General features: G+C 50.2%; 1 protein-coding gene and 1 pseudogene across 3 annotated transcripts in view; one reads left to right on the top strand and one right to left on the bottom strand.

Annotated features, from left to right (window-relative positions):
* Positions 1-22,813, top strand: part of HOMER2 (homer scaffold protein 2) — a 93,217-nt gene that overhangs the window by 11,592 nt on the left and 58,812 nt on the right. The window lies entirely within an intron of this gene.
* Positions 8,974-9,426, bottom strand: LOC109551765 (small ribosomal subunit protein eS27-like; annotated as a pseudogene).

The raw sequence follows: 22,813 nt of genomic DNA, 5'->3' as shown, positions 1-22,813 counted from the left end.
AGAAAGGGAGAGGCAGAGCTGCCAGCAGTTCGGATATTTCTAGACGGTATGGCTGAGTGGATGGTGGTGCCATTAACCAAGGTTGGGAACACAAGAGGAGGTGCAGTTTTGGGGAGGGAATTGATGAGGGTTTAGTCTGGGGTGATTATGGTAAATTTCCACTTGTGGTGTGTCATATGGAGTGGCCTCTGTCAGTAGAAATTCAGCCCTAGCACTTAGCAATGCACTTAGCAATTAGGATAGAATCAGAGGTACAGATTTGAGAGCCATCACCTCTGAGATGGATTTGATCAGCCAAGGAGAGAGTGGGTCAAGAAGGTGAAGATGGAACTCTGGGAAAGGATGACAGTTGAAGAGAAGGAAAAGAAGCCAGTGGGTGAGTCTTAGAGGTGATGACATTGGAGGAAGGCTGGAGGAGAGAGGTGTCGCGGAAGCCAGGGAAGAGGAGGCTGAAAAGGGAGGTGTACTCAACAGGAGTGAAGACCTCAGAAAGCTGGGTGGGGACCCAAGGTGCATGCTGCTAAATGCACTGTGAGGGTGGGAGTGTTAGGGCACTGATGGATTTTAAGAGCAGCTTCCGCCAAGTGTGAAGGCAGAAATCCATCTGCAGTGATTTAAGGAGTGAGCATGTGGTAGGGGAATAGAGAAGTCTGGCTGAAGGTGAAGGTGAGTTTGAGGATGAGTCAGGGTAGAAGGAAGGCTGATTTTTATTTCATAATTGAGCATGTTGCAAGTCTGAGGGGGAAGGGAAAGGAGGAGGTTGAAGGCATTAGAGAAAGATGAGAGGCAGTGAGGTTGGAGGCAGGCCGGAACTAGAACAAGAGCTTTCGGCTGGGAGGGTCATCCTTAGAGACCAGGCAAGGTACAGGTATGGAGGCATTTTGAGGCTGTGGTGGAAAGGGGAATGAGGGAGCTGGGTCGACTGGCTTTTTTTTTTTTTTTTTTTAATTTAATTTATTTTGGGCTGTGCTGGGTCTTCGTTGCTGCGCGTGGGCTTTCTCTAGTTGCGGCGAATAGGGGCTACTCTTCGTTGCAGTGCACGGGCTTCTCATTGCAGTGGCTTCTCTTGTTGCAGAGCACGGGCTCTAGGCACGCGGGCTTCAGTAGTGGTGGCATGTGGGCTCAGTAGTTGCTGCACACAGGCCCTAGAGCGTGCGGGCCTCAGTAGTTGCGGCACATGGGCTCAGTAGCTGTGGCGCACGGGCTTAGTTGCTCTGCGGCATGTGGGATCTTCCTGGACCAGGGCTCAAACCCATGTCCCCTGCCTTGGCAGGCAGATTCTTAACCACTGTGCCACCAGGGAAGTCCCAACTGGCTTTTCCTTCTCAGTGTGAGCTAAGGAATTGATCTGAGAACCAGGCGGTAGTTTGGGAACAGAGGAAATGGTTTGGTACAGCTGGTTGTTGGGGGTGGGGCAGGGAGTTAGCTGGGGCAAATACAGATTTGTGAGCAACCTGAGGGACTGGTTGGAGATTCAGGAATGTGAGTTTGCAAAGGTGCCAGTTGCCACAGCTAGACTACTTGCCAACATCCAAGCGACCTGGGGGCAGGAGCAGAGGCAAGCAGTCCCAGACCCAGATGATGGGCAGTCAGAGACGGCCACCCTGGTTGGATTCCAGGTGCTTTGCTCTCCGCAGCTGTCGGGGATGCTGCGTAGGAGGAGGGGAGAGCCTGCTTCATCCCCATCAGTCCCCTTTTTGCTTTCGCTTCTCTGAGTAGCCAGTCACTGCTCTGTTGTTAATAATTCTTCCAGACCATTTCTAAAAAATGCATTAAAGTTCTTGCCAGCATGACCTCTTTGAGTAATGAGATCTGTAAGTTTATTAACCTCTGTGAGAAGTGGATTTCCTTGCTCCAGGGGAGCAGATAATCTCTTGGAGGGAATGAACATTAATGTGGTGACCCACAGGGTCAGCTCGACACCTGAGGGCAGAGGCAGGGTGGGGATGGCTTATCTGTGCCCTCTCCCCCACCATCTGATGTAGGGTGTGTCCCATGGAAGATGGACTGAGTGCTTCTGCACAGCGCTGTCTCCTTGACCTCACTCTGAGTCTTGGAGTGGCCCAAAGCTGAGATGGTAAGAAAAACCAGACCGTAACAAAACCTCATTTCTTTTGATGAGTCTGATTCTCTAAGTATGAGAAGGGGAAGGGAGGGCATGGGAGCACTGAGTCTTACGCAGACAAGAATATCTAGACTGTGGGTCAATTCACAGGGCGCCCAGCTAAGTAGCAATGATTCATGACTTCATCTTCTTTAGTTTGGCGTTTGCAGCCTGCTCTAACCTAGCCTGACCTACCCGTCTTCTGTGTACCTGAATACTTGGCCCATGCCCCTCTATATTGTTTATCACATAAAACATTTGATTATAAGACAATGGGTTTTTTTGTTTGTTTGTGGCATGTTTTGTTTTGTTTTGTTTTGTGGCATGCGGGATCTTAGTTCCCTGACCAGGGAATCGCACCTGCGCCCCCTGCATTGGAAGCACAGAGTCTTAACTACTGGACCGCCAGGGAAGTCCCTATAATACAATGTTATATCAACATAATATCATAATCTGCTTCCCCCCAATCCTTGCGAACCAGACCAGCACAGTCCAATAGAAATATGAAGGCCACATATGTAATTTTGCATGTTCTATTGTCCATTTTAAAAAAAGCAAAAGAAACAGGTGAAATAAATTTTAATGTATTTTAAACAAATACATCCAAAATAGTATCATTTTAACATTTAATGATTTAAATCAGACATGGTTCCTCTTATTCCCATGGAATTTACATTCTAGTGAGGGAGACAGATTCCGCCTGTCTCTGCCCACTCCCAGCCCTCGCCTCCCCCCAACAACAACAACAAAACCTCTTAAAAGCATCCACAAATAAAGTAACTGCAAGTCATGCTCAGTGCCATGAGAGAGAAGCAAGGGCTGAGACTGACTTTAGAATGTATGTTTATGAGCTGCCTCTGAAGAGGTGACATTTAAGCTGCTACATCACGTGAAGAACAGGAGCAGACCATTCTAGGTGGAGGAGCAGGTGTAAAGACCCAGCGTGGGAAGGAGCTGCCCAGAATGTTTGAGAAATTGAAATCAGACCTGTGGGGCTGGCTGACAGCAGTGAGGGGAGGGTGCCCAGTCTGAGGTTGGAGAGAAGTAGGAAGGAATGAAGGTGGACGGGACCTCATAGGCTGTGGCATGGACTATGGTGTTTTTTTGTTTGTTTGTTTGTTTTTGCTGTACGCGGGCCTCTCACTGTTGTGGCCTCTCCTGTTGCGGAGCACAGGCTCCCGACGCGCAGGCTCAGCGGCCATGGCTCACGGGCCCACCCCCCCCCCGCGGCATGTGGGATCTTCCTGGACCAGGTCACGAACCCGCATCCCCTGCATCGGCAGGCGGACTCTCAACCACTGCGCCACCAGGGAAGCCCTGGACTATGGTTTTTATTTGAGATGTCGTGAGATTGGATAAGACTGAAGGTTTTTTTAAAAATTTATTTTTGGCCGCGCTGCATGGTGTGTGGGATCTTAGTTCCCTGATCAGGGATCGAATCTGCACCCGCTGTATTGGAAGCACGGAATCACAACCACCTTACCGCCAGGGAAGTCCAAGACTGAAGGGTTTTAATAGACCTGCGACACGGCCCTTCCTAATTTTTAAGAAGACTTTTCTGGTGCTCTGTGGAGAATGGAATGAAGAGGATGAGCCCTGAGCCAGAAGAAGTGATCGGGTTCCTGGGTTCCAGTTCAAAGAGGATGCTGGCTGAGCCTAAGGTTGCAGAGCGGAGGGAGTGAAGTGGGCGGATTCCACAGATGGTTTGGAGAACTTTCAGAGGGATTGGATATGGGCTAAGGTTAAGGGAGAGGGAGAACATAAAGAGGACCCATTTGGTTTGGGGGTTAAGCAAACAGTAGGTGTAGGGAGGCCTACAGGAGGAGCAGGTTAGGTGTGGAGTGGGTGAGGCAAGGTCAAGTAACTGCATCATGTTGAGCCAGAGGTTGTGAGTGGAGCTGGGCAGAAGGCAGTGGATTGTACGCAGCTTGGGCTCAGCGGAGGTCACACTGGAGGTAGATTGCGTGAGGTCACGATGGATCGGGAGGGTAGGCAGAGGGGGAGAGGGCTCAGGAACACCCACTGTCGAGGAGCCAGTAGAAGAGGAGGAGCCAGCAAGGAAGACAGAGGAGGAACGCCCGGGGAGGGAGGAGGAACTGGGGCCGTATCTCCAGGAGGAGGGCTTGGGCATCAGTGTCAAGCGCTGCTGAGAAGTGGCCTGGGACTGGGTGCCATGGTGGCCGCTGGTGGCCCTGACCTCAAACCAGTCAGCGACGAGGTGGGGCCGGACACCAGGTGGGCTGGAAGTTGAATGGGAGGCTGGAACAGGGGTTGCGTAGGGGATGCGTGGACCACTTGTTCAAGAAGTTGACTGTTTAGGGAGGAGAGGAATGAGACAACATGAGAGGCTGTGGGTAAAGGGGGAAGGTATTTAAGATAGGAAACTCCAGCATGCACGGATGCTGGCAGGAATGCTGCCCAAGAGAAGTGAGGTGACGGAGGAGCCCAGGCCTTGAGAAGATGACAGGCATGGGGCTCAGGGCATCAGGGGAAGAACTGTCCCTTGGAGTGGGGAGAGGGAGGCACCCTCTCCTGGAAAGGAGGGAAGGAGGCCACAGTGGGAGCTGAAAGAGGCAGGTCTGGGTGGGGTTGAAGATGCATGAGTTCCAGTCCAAGCCTCCTGTTTTCTCCATGATGTTTGAGACAAGGTCATCAGCTCACAGAAAGGGTGGAGGGGCTTCCCTGGTGGCGCAGTGGCTAAGAATCCGCCTGCCAATGCAGGGGATGTGGGTTCGAGCCCTGGTCTGGGAAGATCCCACCTGCCACGGAACAACTAAGCCCGTGCGCCACAGCTACTGAGCCTGCACTCTAGAGCCCACGCCACAACTACTGAAGCCCGCGCGCCTAGAGCCCGTGCTCTGCAACAAGAGAAGCCACTGCAATGAGTAGCCCCTGCTCGCCACAACTAGAGAAAGCCCGTGCGCAGCAACGAAGACCCAACGCAGCCAAAAATAAATAAATAAATAAACAAATTAATTAATTAATTGAAAAAAAAGGGTGGAGGACTGGGTGTGGGAAGTTTGAGAAGAAGAAAAAGGTGTGAAATTGGGAGCAGGTGGTAAGCCTCCCAGAGAAACCCAGGCTTTGTGGGCCATTGCAGAGTGACAGTTTGAGGTCCGAGAACATGCCTTTAAAGTGAAACATGTCCACCCAATTTTGTGATGTTGCCCGGTTGCTTGGATGTGGGCATGGGAAGCGGATGGCAGGACGCATCAGGCTGAGGGGCAGGGTATTCCCATGGGGTTGGGAACAGTGATAGCCTGTGGGAAGGGTATGGGCCATTCAGGGAAGGAAGGGAAGTCACTGAAGGGCATGGGGAAGAAGGCATTGGACTGGCGGAGGTCAGGGGGCTGAGTCCAGGGTGCTGGGGGCTATCCGTGTGGATGGTGGTGGTGACAGGAGGTGGCTGGAAGAAGCAGCTGGGCTTGGAGCTGAAGCCCCCGATCAATGACCGGAAACACCTGGAGGCTGGTGAGGGTGGGGAGGGGAGGCAGGTGGCTGGAATGGTCTCGCCTTCAAGCGCTCAGAGAGAGCCACGTGCTGGGGGGGCCACAAGGACACCAGTCGCCCGTCTCCCCTTGTGTTCTGCTTTTGTAGGAGGCGAGAGGAGCAGACTGGCTGTGTGTGGTGTGCGGAGTGCTATCCTCAGGGACCAGCCTAGGGTCAGTTAAGGCATGAAGGTGAAGGGAATATTCTGGCTGGACAGCTGGTGCCCGCTGATTTCAAGGACTTCAGTGAGGCCACAGAGGATTTGAGAGTGTGGGGGGGAGCGAAGGACTGGCTCCGATTTGGGGATGAACAGAGCAGGGAGGACCGAGAGCCTGGATGATGCTGGGTGACTCAGAGGGTGTGGCCTCCTGGCTCTCCCCGAGGTAAAGGGGTGGGAAGTGGGGCACATCTTCCCGAGCATGTGAAAGACTTGGGGATTTTGAGTTGATGGTGAGTTCCACGTGAGTCCGCTCAGGTGGTGTGGTTGTCTCGAAGGCTGGCTAAAACTTTGAAGACCTCAGTCGAAGTATGAAAATAGCTATAATAGAGGCGATGGGTGTGCTTCACTCTGCATCTAGGATGTTGTATTTGGTTCTGGGTGTCAGAGTTCATCCAATTTAGAAGGGAGAGCAGAGCAGGAGGGGTCTGGACACATGTTTCCTGAGGATGATTTGAAGGAAGTTTTCTTAAAATGAAGTCCCTGTATGCAGTGCAGGGGTCTGTGAACACCCCTCCCCACAAACTGTACGAGCATTGTGTATGTGCATGTGCTTTTCTAGGGAGGATGCCCATAGTTTTTTGTGGTTTTTTGCCATAGTTTTTTTTTTTTTTTTTGGTACACTGGCCTCTCACTGTTGCGGCCTCTCCTGTTATAGAGCACAGGCTCCGGACGCGCAGGCTCAGCGGCCATGGCTCACGGGCCTAGCCGCTCCGCGGCATGTGGGATCTTCCCGGACCGGGGCACGAACCCGTGTCCCCCGCATCGACAGGCGGACTCTCAACCACTGCGCCACCAGGGAAGCCCTGCCATAGTTATTTTATCAGATATTCAAAGGGGTCCTTGACTCAAAAAGAGATTAGAACCACTTGTTTAAAGGATTTGGGCATATTCAGCTTAGAGAGGGGAGAACGTGGGCCAAGAGGTAGGGGGAGGAGAGAGCTGTTTCCATGTAGGTGAGCACTGCCATTTGGAGGAGGGGGATTTGCTCTTGTGGACACGTCTGGGGGAACTCCGGCCAGTGGGAGGGAGACACAGGCAGCCGGGTGGGTGTCTGAGGGAGCCTGAGGGCACCTGTTACAGGTTGGGTATATACACAGGGCAGGGACAGAAGGAGGTGGCCTGCGATGGCTGCAAAAGCTTTGTCCAAACCTTCCTGTTCTGAGGAGCACACAGCTCTGGGCATTGCCAGGTTTTCCTGTCCTCAGGAAGACCGTGTTGTGGGCTGAGCTTCGCTGGGAGAGATGAACCCCCTGCACATGCTCAGGTGTGCGGCTCTGGGGTGCAGAGGCCCCCTGGAAACGTGCCTGCCTTTTTGGAGACAGTGCATTAACTGTCCTTTTAGGGAGTGGGCCCTCCACCCATCCTGGGGCCTCAGGTGACCCCTCTGAGGTGTGGGGACGTGTTCCTTGGGCATTGCCATGGGGTGTGCCTAGCCCCTCCCCATGTCTTATCCGGGGCTGTGAGCCCACCTTTGTGGGCCCTCAGATGCCCATGTAGATGACCTGTGGCATCTCTTCCAGGATGTGGAGTTGGGTGAGACGAGCACTGAGTTGGACCTGGGGTTGAGCAGCGCTTCCTGTCTTAGGGGGGCCCTGTACCTCCCTGCAACCAGCGTGTTCCCAAGCAATAGTTGGGCTCCTACCTGACTTTGGCACCAACAGAATCTGATCTGCTAAATTTGAAAGTGACTCCCATGGGACAAAACTGATGATTAATCGAGTTTGGCCTTTGTCAGGGCTTCCTCCCTGTTTTTTCTTCTCTGTTTTTTTTTTTTTTTTTTTTGCGGTACGCGGGCCTCTCACTGTTGTGGCCTCTCCCATTGCGGAGCACAGGCTCCGGACGCGCAGGCTCAGCGGCCATGGCTCACGGGCCTAGCCGCTCTGCGGCATGTGGGATCTTCCCGGACCGGGGCACGAACCCGTATCCCCTGCATCAGCAGGCGGACTCTCAATCACTGCGCCACCAGGGAATCCCTGTTTTTTTTTTTTTAAAGCAGGCATGTTTCACCAAGGATGGAATATTCTGGAAAATTGGAATTGGAATCCCACAACCTGATTGAAAGCCATATCCCTTACTTCAAGGGAGGGAGCTAAAAAAAAACCCACTCCTTGGCTTCTCCCGTGAATTTTAAATATTCTGAAAGCTTTGCCCACAAAGGAAACAATGCCTCATTCCTTACATAATTAAGTAGAGTACACCACGCATGGCTGTGTGGCCCAGGCCTGGTCATACTGTACCTCTGGGAGCCTCCCAGGGGGAGAGCTTGGCTGGGTGCCCAAGGAGGTTCTCCTCATAGAGAAAGGGATGCAGCTTCAAACAGCTGCCTTGCAAGCACCCGGCGAAATTGGCACAGCCCTGGAAATGTCACGAAAGCGGATGAAGGTGTCATGTGATATAATGCAAGTTTTCCCCTGAGAGGCTGCATCCATCAGCTGTTTGTATCAGCCCCGTGAATTCTTAGTTGGTCTTATTTGTCCCTTCACTGCCACGTGACTGCACACGTGAGATGACCGTGTCCTCGGGCCACATCTGCATCCTCCCAACCACTGTAGTATTGGCACTGGTTTCTATATGTACTTGGTGGAGATTTCTGGAGACTCTGCAGGGAAGAGAAGGCTACTTTATCTTCTGGAGCATGACCCTCCCCTCAGGAGCCATGGTGGCATCTCAGAACTGGCCGATTATTTCCCAGCTTTCTTCCTGTTCTGTAATTACACAGGTTCTTTATCTGTGAGGCCACAGAATGGTCTGCTGGACAGACATAGGTCATGCCAGACGGTCATTGTGGTGTCTTACTTGGATTCTGTAGAAGATTGAGTTCTGCCAGGAGGAAGGGAAGTAATATTTGTTGATTATCTATAGGCATTATTTCATTTAAGCTTCATGTTTTATGGATAAGGAAATGAGTTCAGAGAGGTTAAGTTACTTGTTTAACGTCACACAGCCAGGACTCTGAGTGGGCTGGTGGTTATATACATTGTATTACTCTGAGACTTTTACAGTTCCATGACAAAAACAATCTTTGTTTCAAAAGTACCACTTGAGGTTTAAAAGAAAAGAGATGTGTTTAAGGAAGCTCTGTTAACACACCTTCCAAAGGGCAGGGGTAATAAACAGGTATTTAGTCTGATGTGAACCCATGGCTGTTCATGCAGCTGAGTTTTCTTTTTCTTTCTTTCCTTTTTTTTTTTTTTAATCCAAAATGTGTTTATTGGGGTGGTTTCCCGTTCATCTTGATTCAGGGTGCTTTTAGTGCTGCCTCTGTCTGAAGGAGCATCCTCCTGTAAGCCTTGCTTTTCCTCCTGTAGGCTGGCAGAGGACAGTAGAGCAGCCAACACACAAAACTGTGCACGGCTAAAGACGGTGGTGATTTTATAGCGTCCTGGGCATTTCACATCCATGAAATAGGAAATGGGGCTCTGCACCAGGCGCTTCTTCTTGTGTTTCCTCTTCTCCTCCTCTGGAGAGGGATGAAGGAGATCCTTTGCAAGAGGTGTGTTCTCGTGGGGAAGTCATCACCACCGGAATGCAGCTGAGTTTTCTACAGATTTTGCCCTGAATCTACCGAACCCATTCCTTTTCTCATCCTTCTCTCTTCCAGTTTCTCTCTGGTCCTTTTTCTCAGATTTCAGTCGAGGTTCTCAGAATGACTTAATTCTTCAGTCTTCTTGAGTTGTAGGTTGCAATCACATCTATTAAGACAATGTTCAGATCACGTAGTAGGCATCTGAGTCCCCAGTAAGTAAACCTGTTAGGCTGGGTTTATGTCGGATGAGTTATGTCGACATTAATCTTGACACAGGGCAGGGTGGTAAGCTCGCCAAAGCCCACGTTGCTCTCACCTGCTTTCTGGCTGTGAATCAGGATCTCGCCCACACTTGCCAGGGGTTCAAGCTTTAGCTGATTGCCTGCATTGTTTGTCTGAAAGATGCACGAGAACTTTTTTCCCCCCAAGTGTCCTGGCAGCTTTGCTGTAGCTGGGCCTCTCCTGGCCGTAATAGAAGGAGCTGCCTGTCAGGAACCGGAGCTGGAAGGTGCTTGAGGGATGTGATTTTCAGGACTGGTTTCCCTGTCAGCACTTATCTCCACAAATGGGAGTGCTTTTCAAGCCCCTTCATCCTAGGGGAGAGGTCAGACTAAGTCTGAAGTAGTGACATTTGGTTCTGTTTGAGCATCTTACAAAAATTGTGTGGTTTCTTTGTATGTTTTTTTCCTAGAGCAAATCCCTTACCCACGAATGGCTAAACTAACCTAGTGAGTCATGAGTGCAGCTTGAAGGGGAAGTCACAGACTGAAATTATGATCTGAAACCTAGATAGGATCTCGTTAAGTGTCTTTTGCTGGGAGGAAGTTCATGGTTGAGCGTCTTCTAGGTAATCTGTTTTTAGAATGAACTTTTTCAGGTAGCCTCTGAAACTCTTCTTGGTAACAGGTAAAATGAACTTCCCCCACATCCATGGGAGCAAATATTTGCACGGCAGCAGCAGGAAGCACTGTTTATGCTCAGATCTCCGTGCCTATGGGCTTCTGATGCTTCATGCTTGGGTTTATCAGAATCAACAGCTTTATCTAGGTCACCTGTATCCAGGTGGCCGCCAGTGGGAACAGAGCTGCGTCCAAGCAGTCTGGGTGGAAGTTACCCTTGCGAGCAGCGGGTTTAGCCCAGCAATGCAGTTCTCGAATATGAACTTTGCTCCTCCGTTCCCTCAGTTACGTAGTATTTACTGAGTACTTCCAGGGGTGACCTAGACGGATTTGACCTCTGTCCTTGTAGAGCTTACAGTATAGCAGGGGAGATGGAGGTTGAATAATTACAAAAGTAAAAGTCATTCATTCAACAAGTGTTTGTTGAGTATCTCGTCTACCAGGTGCTGCACGTGGTGAACCAGACAAGAATCCCTGCCTTTGTGACACTTACATTTGAACGAGACACACGATAAATCAAACTGTAACAAAGAAGTAAATTTTATGGCATATTAGAGGTGACAAATGCCATGAGCAATAGAGCAGGTAAAGGTGACTGGGAGTAGGAACCGGGCACGGTGGGTGACTGGGTGCCAGTTGCAGAGGGTGGGACGCATGGAATGAAGATTATAGACGGGTTTGGAGATATTGATAAATGACAGGTTTTGACAGGGAGTTGGAGAGGCTGAGGGGGGTTCAAGCAGTTAGGAGGCCAGTTGGAAGGATCATGTATGTGTGGGTCGAAATGACTGAGAATCGGGAGAGAGAGGACCTGTGATCCTGAAATCATCCAGAAACGAGGGGGAGTGACACGGGGTTGGTGGTTGACAGCAGCAGTGAGGGGTAGAGGATGACAGAGTCTGATGACAAGAGATTGAAGACCTGGGACTTTGAGGGAGGAAAGAAGAGGTAGAGAGGAGCCTGGTCATCCAGCTGTGCTCTGCAGGAGAGGTACAGGGTGTCGCGAGGGCAGATGGTAGGGGTGTCTGGCCTGGAAGGGAGAGGCTGGGGAAGGCTTCTGTGATAATTTATAATAAATATATATTTGATCTTCGTCTTGTTCCTGGCACAGAGCTCCTCAAACCCTTGGAATTTCCTGTGAAGAGAGCCTTACAGGTGTCTTGTTATGTTAATGAGGTGACTGGGAAAGCACCTGAGGATGGGGGACCCAACCACATGATTAGAGGGTTGGAACTTTCAGCCACGCTCCCCCACCTCTGGGGAGGGGAGAGGGACTGGAGGTTGAGTCGATCGCCAATGATGTCATCAGTCACGCCTCTGTAACGAAACCTCCATAGAAACCCGAAAGGGCAGGGTTCAGGGAGCTTCCAGGTTCGTGAACACGTGGGCATTTGGGGCGAGTGGCGCTCAGAGAGAGCAGGGACGTTCTGAGTCCTTTTTCTATACCTTGCTCTATGTGTCTCTTCCATCTGGCTGTTCCCGAGTTATATCCTTTCAGAATAAACCAGTGATCTAGTGAGTAAAATGTTTCTCTGAATTCTGTGAACTGCTCTAGCAAATGAATCAAACTGTTGAGACCTTGAATCTGTCGCCAGCTGGTGAGAAGTACAGGTGGTAACTGGACTTGTGATTGACATACGAAGTGGGGGCGGGCAGGGGTCTTGTGGGACTGAACCTGTAACCTGTGGGATCTGACCCTCTCTGCGGGTGGATGGTGTCAGAATTGAGTTGGATTGTAGGACACCCAGCTGGTGTCTCAGACAGTTGCTTGGTGGTGTGGGGGGAAACCCACACATTGAAATTGGGTGTCGGGACTTCCCTGGAGTGGTTAAGACTTCGCCTTGCAGTGCCGAGAATGTGGGTTCCATCCCTGGTTGGGGAGCTAAGATCCCACATGCTGCGTGGCCAAAAAACCAAAACATAAAAAAAAAAAAGAAGAAGTGTTGTAACAAATTCAATAAGGACTTTAAAAACGGTCCACATAAAAAAAAAAGAAAGAAATTGAGTGCAGAATCTTAGCTTCCCAGGGGAAGTGCTGTTTGAGAGGGTGGTGGGTGGGTAGATGTGGTCCAGAAGGGTCAATAGGGAGCACGAACTCTGGAATGCTCAGGAGGAGGCCTGCCTCACAGATCAGGGGTGAGTGTGGACAGGAGCTGGAGAGACAAGGGGGTTTCCTGAGTTAGTTGTTTAGGGCTGCAGTGGGAAGAGACCTGTTTGGGTGACTGGTGGCTGCATAGAGACCCAGGTGGGCCAGATGGACATTGTCTGTGGCCACCCAGGAGGCCAGCTGTTGAAGCACCCGGTGGGCCAGCTGCTGCCTGCTGCCCCATCTTACTGCCTGGTGGGTGGTTCATCAACATGGTCCAGACAGGCCCCAGGGGCACCTCTAGGAGTTGTGAGCCTTTGGCCAGGAACCTGAAGGTTTGGGGGACTCAGGAGGTATTTTCTGGGTTTTCTCCTGACTGTGGAGACTTTGGGAAGGACTGTGCGGTTGCTGCTGGTGAGCAGGATTTGGATTTCTGGATCATTCCTTAAGGCCTGGGATGACAGCCTTGGTAAGAGATGGATAAGGATGAACCTGTTTGCCCAGAGACCCGCTGAGGTCCTCAGGAGGGCTTCTGCCTGAACATGGTGGCAGGGGAGGCAGCCTGGGGAGGAGGGTCAGGGAACACAGGTGTGGGGCCTCCTGGGACAAGTGGGAAGGGAGCCTGAGGGGTGTGTTGGGTTTAGGTGACCCAGGTGACTCCCGCCTGACAACTTTGTGTGCCCTTGGGTGCATTACTTAATCTTTTCCCCCTGTTTTCCTCTGTAAAATGAAGACACAGACACTGATTCTCAAGGTTGTTGGGAAAATGAGGTGAGCTATGTATGTCAGTGCCCAGCACGACGCCAGACACCGACAGGTGATCAATACATGCCAGGACCTCTAGGAAATACCTTTTCCGAGGTACTGCCGAGATCTGGTGAGCGGATCTCAGCATTGCTCTAGGACATGGAAAGGCATTTCCTATTTAAAAACCAGATGCCTTGGGAGAGGCACACGAATTGCGCTGCAAATGTGAGCGTGCGTGGAAACCCGTGAATCTGAGGATGGAAGCTTGATGCAGAGCGCTTGGAGGAGATAAAAAGGAAGTGGGGAGAAGTCTACACACAGGCCATCTGGGCCTTCGGAGGGGACAGGCAGTGTGTCCTTGGTATATGGGAAGGATCACGGGCTGTTCTGGGCACACGTAGGCCCCAACTGTCTGGACACCTGCTAGCTGCCTGGGTCTGCTAAAAGTCGAGTGTCAGACCTTTTCCAAAAGGGAGAAAAACCTGTAGAAGATCCAGTATGATAAATAGCCCCCATCTGATTCATCATAACCAGAGCACAGTGGGATAGGAAAACATGTCATTCTTCTAATAGTCACTTATTTCTGTCTGCTGAAGACCTACCAATGCTGTGTACATTTCCTTCCAAACCTAACGAAGTATAAATGGAACCTGACTGCCTGTTTGCTCGGACCCTTTTGTTCTCTCTCTGCACCCTTCCGTCTCACCCCCTTGTTTTTTTTGTTTTGTTTTTGGGCTGCGCCAGGCGGCCTACAGGATCTTAGCTCCCCGACCAGGATGGACCCTGGGCCACGGCAGTGGGAGTGCCGAATATTAACCCCTGGACTGCCAGGGGATTCTCTCACCACTTTGTTAAGACATGTCTTCTGGGTGCCAGGCTCTGGCTGTGACATGGCACATAAAACGTAGTCCTGGCCCTTAAGCTCACCCCAGTAGAGCTGTGCTTTCAGGCCAGGCAGAGTGCATCGGGAAAGGTCATTTGTGCAGCACCTGGGGTAAAGGGAGGAGTTGCTGGTGGAAGCCGTAAGCTGGGCCTCCAGCTATCCTGTTGCAGCCTGGAGCTGAGAGGGTCAGTATATCTCTGCATGCCTCTGTGTGTGTCTGTGTGCATGCACGTGTGTATGTGTGCTCGTGTGTATGTGTGCCTGGAAGGAAAACATTACCTAGCAGTTCTGCTGTAGAGAGGGGTTCCCACTGCTTCCAAACAAAGGTCTGCTTGTTTGCCCTGTGGAATTTCACAGGGGTCACACCAGCCAGCGACTAGTCCCTCTGGGCCCTCTGTGACTTGGGTTCACTCAAAGCTCTGGCCACAACTTCAAACACTTCCTCTATCAAGGTGCTGCAGGGGCTCTGTAAATGAAGACCTGATTCCTGCCCAAGGGGGCTTACAGTCCAATTTGGGGGGTACAGCACACCTATAGCTACCCAAAGACAAGTCAGAATAATATGAGGGCCACAGAGGAGACACAGAAAGCTGGGCTCCAGAGAGAGAATCCAGTCTGGTGGTGGACCCAGGTGCCCCTGATGGAAGAGGTGACCAAATTGCACTTTGTCTTGAAAGATGGTAGGATCCTGACCAGTGGGGGTGGGCTAAGCGGGGGGTGGCCGTGAACAAGGGGGCATTCCAGGGGGAAGGCACAGCTCCTCTGAAGGCACAGGTATGGGTGAGAGGAACTTCTGTTTTGTTAATCCTGTGCGTTGGTGCAGGGGTTGATAGGGAAGAGGAGACAAAGGCTGGGTGAGGTCTTGGATTTGGGCTCCGGGGCTGGGGCTGGGGGCTGCCTTCACAGCCCTTGTATGAATAGCTAGACAGAGCAGACGCCCGTGGTTGGTCTGAATGGGGTGCAGTTGACGCTCTGTAGTACAAGGGAATCCAGCACAAAAAGGCTCCCTTTACTCGTGTATCGCTCGTTTGAGGTCCACAAGGGCTGACTTTCTATTGAACGTGGCCTGTCTCAGCTCCTGCGGGGTCAGCATGCACCTGGTGCCATGCGGTTCTGTGGAGCCTCGGGCACGAATTATTTTTGTGCTCCTTCAAATGCCCGTGTTTATTTTTAAACTTGAGCCTTGGTGAGGCAGGGATGTGTCATGCAGGCTTCGCTTTTGAGTGAAAAGGTTCTCTTGGGCTGATGGAACCTGCAAAAGATGTTCCCCATTTAACGCTGTCCCTTCTCTTCATTTCATGTCCCAGTGCCTGTATTCCGGCCTTATAGGGAAGGCCACAGAAGTAATTTGCTTTTTAAAAAAAAATCCTGGAAAGAGGAAACCTGCATGCAGTCTGCCAGTCTCATAACTCGCACTGGCAGATCTGTGTCAGGAGGGGCAGTGCTCAGACAAGGAGGGTCTGTGTGCATCGGAGGTGGGTGGGAGGTGACAAGCTGGGATGTGAACCCGAAACCTGCCGTCCCCACTCCCACTTCCCACCAATGGGAGCCCACGGACAAGGGGCTTAGAATAGAACGTCTGTTATCTTTGCGGCATATGCAAGTTATAACTGAAAAGGTAATGAGATTAACTTAGAGTCCAAGATGAAGGATTCAGCGCATGTGCCTCTGTCTACCCTTCCTCCCCAGAACCCATTAAAATGATAATAAAGAGATTATTAAAAGTATAATCCTATGACAGCAAAGTGAATGGGAAGGGATTAGCAGCAGCTGAGAGATTGCAACAAATTTCTGGACGATAGAAAGCAGGTGGAGGCATGGCCACATCAGAAATGTAGCAGAGAAGCCCCAGAGCCCAGTGGGCCCGAGTGGAGCGGGCCAGTCTGCCCTGCCCAAGAACCCCAGAGAGCCTCTCGACTAAGCCTGCAGGTCCATCCCAGGGCAGAAATGAGACGTGGTGCTGAAAGCTGGGACTTTAATGGAACGTCTCAGGGGAAAATGAGGACAGGTGAACTTCGTTGGCAGAGGCAAGCCTGGGGGTGTGGGTGCTGGCCTTCTAGAACAAAGCCTTCCTTCGTCCGGCGTGGATCTGGGGTCAATGGATGGTGTTTGAAGCCATGGTACCTACTCAGTTAGATTAGCTGGGGAGGGAACGAGGAGTGCTCTCACGCTGAGGAATCAGAGAGAGGAAGAGGCAGCAAAATAAACGTCTAATCAGATAACATGGATGAAAGACAATCAGTAGTAAAGCCAGGCCTTCAAGACACTGAGGGAAAATAATTTTGTAACCATTGGAAAAAATTTTTATATACTGCAGAGTAGACTGAAAAATGTCCCCTATAAATATCAGGCCCTAATCTCTGGAACCTGTAAGTGTTACCTTATAAGGTAAAAAAAAGGGTCTGTGGATGTGATTAAGGGGAGGATCTTGAGATGAGGAGATTATGGCGGATTATCCTGGTGGGCCCTGATGCAATCACACGTGTCCTTATGAGGGAGAGACCTAAGGAGATTTTACTATACACAGATACAGAAGAGAGATGGGGACATGAAGACCTCAGCAGAGAGAGATTTGAAGATGGAGGGAGAGGTCAAGGAATGCAACCCTAGAAGCTAGAAAAGGCCAGGAGTCGGATTCTCCCCTCAAGCCTTTGGAGGGAGCTTGACCTTCCTGACACCTTGGTTTTAGCCCAGTGAAACTGATTTCGGACTTCTGGCCTCCACACTGTGAGAGAATAATCCTGTTGTTTTAAGCCACCCAGCTGGTGGTCATTTGTAGCCCTGGGAAGCAAATACACCCAGCCCAATTCATCCAGTGTTGGGCGGGGGGGGGGGGGGGGGGGGGGGGGGGGGGGGAGTGGAGGCAGTTACAGGTATGCAAGGACTTAAACGTTTACTTCCCACTCATTCTGAGGGTCTACACCAGCCAAACAAGGGTGAAGCCTATGAAGGAGGCAGTTGGGGGCAGAAAGAGAATTGGTAGCTTCTGGGAGCCTGAAGAAAAGAACTTCCAGACAGACGGCTGTGAGTGGGCCTCAGAAGCACCCAGTCCAAATTAGAACTGGAAGTCGTCAGCTCCAAGAATAATATCTCCAGGACAGAGACTGGAATGGATTCCAGGAAATGTTCAGAATGAACAAGAAGCTGGAAGACCACAAGCGTTATAGGAAGATGGGCTGTGTTTCTTTTCTCAATAGGAAAAAGAAGGCAATAGAAAAATGCCACAGAAAAGAAAAATGACCGCAAGCCTGTTGTGATCCAAATGTGAAACACACTAAGATACCACCCCCACGACCTGCTTTGAACAGTGGGGAGACAGCTGGAGAGGAGAAGCTTCTCTTTGACCTGGATGCTGGGAACTTTTCCCTTTGAGGAGCACTTGGCTCTTGACATTGGAACTGTACAGAAGGAACTAGAATTCCTGGCACATTTCTTGGCTCTGCAGGGAACAATATTTATATAGTCATAATAATGTTCTCTTTTTAAATGGTGATATAGTGCTCTACTGTGGTAATGTATTAACTGAACTCTTCCTGGACATTCCATTTAATTCCTGGTTGACTCTTTGACTTTTTTTTTTGTTGTTGTAACTAATGCTGGAGTCTGAGGTCAGTTTGACCCATGACACCTCTTAGTGGGGAGAGTTGAAGAACTGAATTGTTAGACTAGTAATGTGTAACCATGCACCTGAGGCGCCCCAGGTGGAAGAGTGATGGCGGGATTCTGGACAGAGGTGGTTTCGTGGCCCACCTAGACCGTCCCCATTACTGGGCCTTGGTCCTCCTGGATCCTTTCCTGGTGAGCAGCCTGGTGCTGCTTCCCGGAGCAGTGGCCTGTGGGCAGAAGGGGGTGTGGGGTGGGGCAGGCACGCGGCCTTACAGGTGGTGCAAACGGGAGAAACCTGAGCTTGTTTAGATGCCAACAGAAAGGATCCAGAAACAGAGAGAGGCTGTGGTTGTAAGCAAGGCCAGAGTTGCCCAATCTTCTTAACGTCATGGACACACGGAAAATATTTGTACAGCTTATGGGTAAACGGACGAGACTGCTCATGGTCAGAAGTGACCAGCCCGGGCACTCCAGTCGTCCCCGGCTCTGCCGTGCACCCGAGGGTTGAGGAGATCCCCTTGTCAACAAGCTCCTTCCTCCCAACGCCATGACATCTTTGTACAAATGAGAAAAAAGTCACTTCTTTCTCAAGACACCTTCCAGACGCCTGCTTTCTGCCAGGCAGTTGACAGAGTCAGTGTGCAGAGCTTTTATGAGCCACACCGCCATGGATGGATGCCCTCCGAGTTCTGTGCCGTGCAGACTCATGGCTCAGCACACCTGTGGCCCATTTGAGGACGCTGCTAGGAAGAAGGTTAAGGGCCTGAGCTGCAGGGGAGCAGACAGAGGCCAGAGATGTTCCTGCCGTGTGCTGGCATGAGACTCCTCAGGATTCTGCCGTGCTGACAGAGCCGAAGGTGGGAGCACCTGAAATAGGGCTGCAGGGAGGTGAGGTGTGGGCGCCACGTTCAGGAGAGACACCTGGGCTGTAGGCAGACATCTCGGCATCATCACGAGGAGATGGTTCTTGAAGCTGTGGAAGTGAGCGTCTGGAAAAGCTCCATGGAGAAGAACTTGGGAACAAGCAAGTAAGCCCCTGTGGATCACCCAGCACCCCTGCTAAGGTGGGGCCTGATATTCAAGTAGAACATGGAAATGAGCCCCCAGTGGGAGGGGAATCTGAGCACTGTGATGTCCTGTCCCATGGCTTTTGGGCACTGTCCCAACCAGATCGAGGATCCCTGGCAAAGACCTCTGACTGCCGTACCTGAGCCCTCAGGTCTGCACCCTTAGGTGCTGGCTTTCTTCACCCAGTACTCACTCGGTGTCACTGCCAGTATGTGCTGTCTGGGACAGCATCTCATTCATCTCTCTGTCCCTAGGGCCAAGTGTTAGATTTTTGAAGGGCTTTTAGGAGTGTAGATAGAGGTCTGGGCCGGGATGCTTGGAGGATGCAGGGCTCCAGCAGCCCTGCCTGCTCTTGGCCTCGGGTGTCCTTGGGAGTCCACTGCCCGGGTGTTCTCCACAACTCTTGACTCTGAGCCGCTCCATGGAGTGTAGGGTCCAGTCCTGTAGAGCTCTGGCCTCGCCAGCTGTCCCAGGGACGCTCTCCGGAACTGAAGGAGGCCTGCTTTGGGGCCCCCACACCTGAACTCTTGGGCCAGATGAGCTGTTTACACATTTGCCCTTGACATTGTGGGTAATAATAGAAAGGAATTTTTGCTTCGTTGGGCACATCCGATATAATTTCCACATTACATCGAAGACAAATCATTTGGTTCAGCAAATAGTTTGGCCCAACTGTGTGCATGGGACTGCAGCAAATAAAAGGCTGGAGAGAGGTGCATTGTTTCCGCATGTCAGAGTAAACTCACGGTGGCTCTAGAACAAGGGATTTATTTTTATTTACTAGGCTTCCTTCTCTTAAGACATACAGTGTTTCAGCCTCATAATGTTAACCGCTAAACATGTCACTTCTGCCTTACGTGGTGCTGGGACTTGTTGCTGTCCCCACGGGGGCAGGTCCTCTCTGCTTGCGCCTTCCCGTGTGTCTTTGGCGTCACGTGCAATGTCCTTGGGTGCAAAGGAAATGGCTGTCCAGCAGTTCCCACCCAGGGGCCTGGGAGGGTAGGAACCAGCGTCCGGGCTATTTTATTATTTCCCCAAGACAAAGGGCAGTTGTTCTGCTTTAGGCTGCTTGGGCAGGTAACTAACGTACCTTCCTTTTTGGCTGGAATCCTATCAGTTCTTGAGGCCACCTTGGTGAAATCCTGCTGATTAGAAAGCTATTTGGGAGTTATACATGACTTCAGTCATAAAGAAGTGAGAAAAATTATTCTTTCATAAATACTGCCTGGAAGGTCAACATCTTTCAATCAGTGGGGTCCACAGGGAAGATACGAATAATGAATGGCCACTTCTCGGTCAGTAGGTTGGAAACCAGTGGATTAACTGTGAGTCAGAAACAAGCCCAAACAACCACTGAAAACGAGGGTTCTGGCTCTTTCCAGGGCAGTCCGTGGCTTGGAGATATCCAGCCCAGCTCCTGGGCACTTAGAAGGCACCTTGGGTCTCAGTTCTGTTGGTGCCAAGTCCCCATCCAGCTTCTGTCATTTCTGTTCCCTTGCTAGCTAAACTTTTTAAGAAAAAACAGTTTACTGAGGTATAAATGGCATACAAAAAGCTGTACATATTTGATGTACACAACTTAATGAGTTTGGAGATAAGAACACACCTGCGAAACTATCACCACAGTCTATGCCGTAAACAAATCCATTCCCTCCAAAAGCTTCCTCCTGCCCTTCTTGCTTATTATATGTGTGTGTGACATAAGAACACTTAACAGAAGATCTTTGCAAAATGGTAAATATACAGTATAATGTTAACTCTTGGCACCGTGCTTTTTTTTTTTTTCTTGGCTGCGTGGCATGGGGGATCTCAGTGTCCTGACCAGGGACTGAACCCATGGTGGAAGCATGGAGTCTTAACCACTGGACCGCCCAGGAAGTCCCTGTATAAATTTCTTCAGAGCACCTACCCCTCTCCCTCTGTCAACCGTGGTGTTTGGGGTCCTCTCACACCTGTCTTATTTGGTCCAGGTGGTTCTACACTTGACCTCTCGGATGGGAAGCGAGCGACACCGGCCTCTCTCTTGCCCAGACACAATTTCAGGTTGTAGCAAGGCTCACTGTCTTCACCTCACGTGCATTCAATAACCCTCATTTCTCCCTTTGCCAGAGAAAACCCCAGCTCTGTCGTCACCGTTCCCCGGTCTTCCTCATGCACACACAGGTAGCTCCAGAGCTCCCTGGATTCTGAGGCAGAGGCCGTGGTGGTCTTGTTCTGGGGTATTCCCAACGGTCAGCATAGCTCTCCTATGGAGCTGTGGAGTAGATATTTGCTAAGTTAATATATATTTTTATGAGTATGCATATTTATAAGAATGAGATCTTAGTAGGATGCTTTTTTGTAAGCTCTTTTCATTTTAATACTATACGTCCTTAGTAACATCTATAGTCCTAGTGTTGGCGAGCTTTTGTTGGAACTCTGGAACCTATGAGTTCTTGTTTGTTTGTTTGTTTTGTTTTCTTTGAAGAAGAGATTTTGAGTGACACTGAAGCCCTTCAAGTCCTAGCTGGTTCTGTTCAGAAGGAAAGGGGACACAGACTGTACTCAGCAACACCTGTTGGCCTCCTTATTCAGTAACTTCTGGATGTAAATCATTGAATGATAATTTAATGAAGTCAAGAATAAATCATGATGGGTAAAGGAAAAAAGAACATCTTTCCATGTTAGTAAGCACTACAAGTTTTAAAGGCTGAGGGGTATGTCTTGCATGGGTATATTACACTTGATTTAAACAATCCCTCACTTTGGGGCATTTAGGTTATTTACAAGGATTGTGTGTGTGTCAGGGGAGGTGTGTGTAATAAACAGCTCTTCAGTGACTGTCCTTTTGCCCTCATACCTTTGCACGTCCTCATTTATTGCCCTTGAATAGGTTCCTAGAAGTGGAGTTGTTCGAAATTGAGTTATTTGTAGGGAGGTGGATGGACCTAGAGTCTGTCATACAGAGTGAAGTAAGTCAGAAAGAGAAGAACAAATACTGTATGCTAACACACATATATGGAATCTAAAAAAAAATGGTTCTGAAGAACCTAGGGGCAGGACAGGAATAAAGATGCAGACGTAGAGAATGGACTTGAGGACCCGGGGAGGGGGGAGGGTAAGCTGGGACGAAGTGAGAGAGTGGCATGGACATACATACACTACCAAATGTAAAATAGATAGCTAGTGGGAAGCAGCCGCATAGCACAGGGAGATCAGCTCGCTGCTTTGTGACCACCTGGAGGGGTGGGATAGGGAGGGTGGGAGGGAGACACAAGAGGGAGGGGATATGGGGATGTATGTATATGTATAGCTGATTCACTTTGTTATAAAGCAGAAACTAACACACCATTGTAAAACAATTATACTCCAATAAAGAAGTTAAAAAAAAAAAAGTGGAGTTGTTGGCTTCAGGAGAACACATTTCTTTTTGGCCGCATGCAGCATGTGGGATCTTAGTTCTCCAACCAGGGATTGAACCCATGCTGCCTGCAGTGGAAGCGCGGAGTCCTAATCACTGGACCTCCAGGGAAGTCCCAGGAGAATGCAGTTTTAATCAATTTATTACTGATTCAATAAATTGCCTCCCAGAGAGCTCTCCTGGTCATACCCCATTAGTAGTGTAAAAGAGACAGATGCGTTCCACTCTAGCAGGCTGGATTTTTTTTTTAATCTTTTTTTTTTTTATTGCGGTAAAATGTACACAACATATGATGTACCATCTTTTTTTAAATTTTATTTTTTTTTATTTTGGTTTTTTGGCTATGAGGCATGTGGGATCTTAGCTCCCCGACCAGGGATTGAACCTGCACGCCCCCGCATTGGAAGGTGAAGTCTTAACCACTGGACCACCAGGGAAGTCCCTGACCATTTTTAAGTGTGCACTTCCCTGGCATTAAGTGCTTTCACATTGTTGTACAATCGTCACTGCCATCCATCTCCAGAACTTTTTCAGCAGGCAAGTGGTTTTTGTTTTTGTTTTTTTAGTCTTTGCGGTTTGATGCTGAAAAACCTCTCACTGTTTTAGCTCACAGTTCTTTTTTACTGAGAAGGTGCAACTTGCTGTCAAGTGCTGTGGACACTTTTGTGTCTCTGTGCTCTCTGCAGTCTTCAGCATCCTCGGAGCCGCTAGAGGCTCTGGACAGCTCCTTCCTTGAAGCTTTGAGCTCCCGGGCTTGGTGTTGGCCGTCTTCCCTGGCTTCCCTC

The sequence above is a fragment of the Tursiops truncatus genome, chromosome 2 (assembly GCF_011762595.2).
Source record: "Tursiops truncatus isolate mTurTru1 chromosome 2, mTurTru1.mat.Y, whole genome shotgun sequence".
NCBI classification, from domain to species: Eukaryota; Metazoa; Chordata; class Mammalia; order Artiodactyla; family Delphinidae; genus Tursiops; species Tursiops truncatus.
The sequence above is the reverse complement of the archived record's forward strand: the minus strand, read 5'-3'. Positions and strand labels throughout refer to the sequence as shown.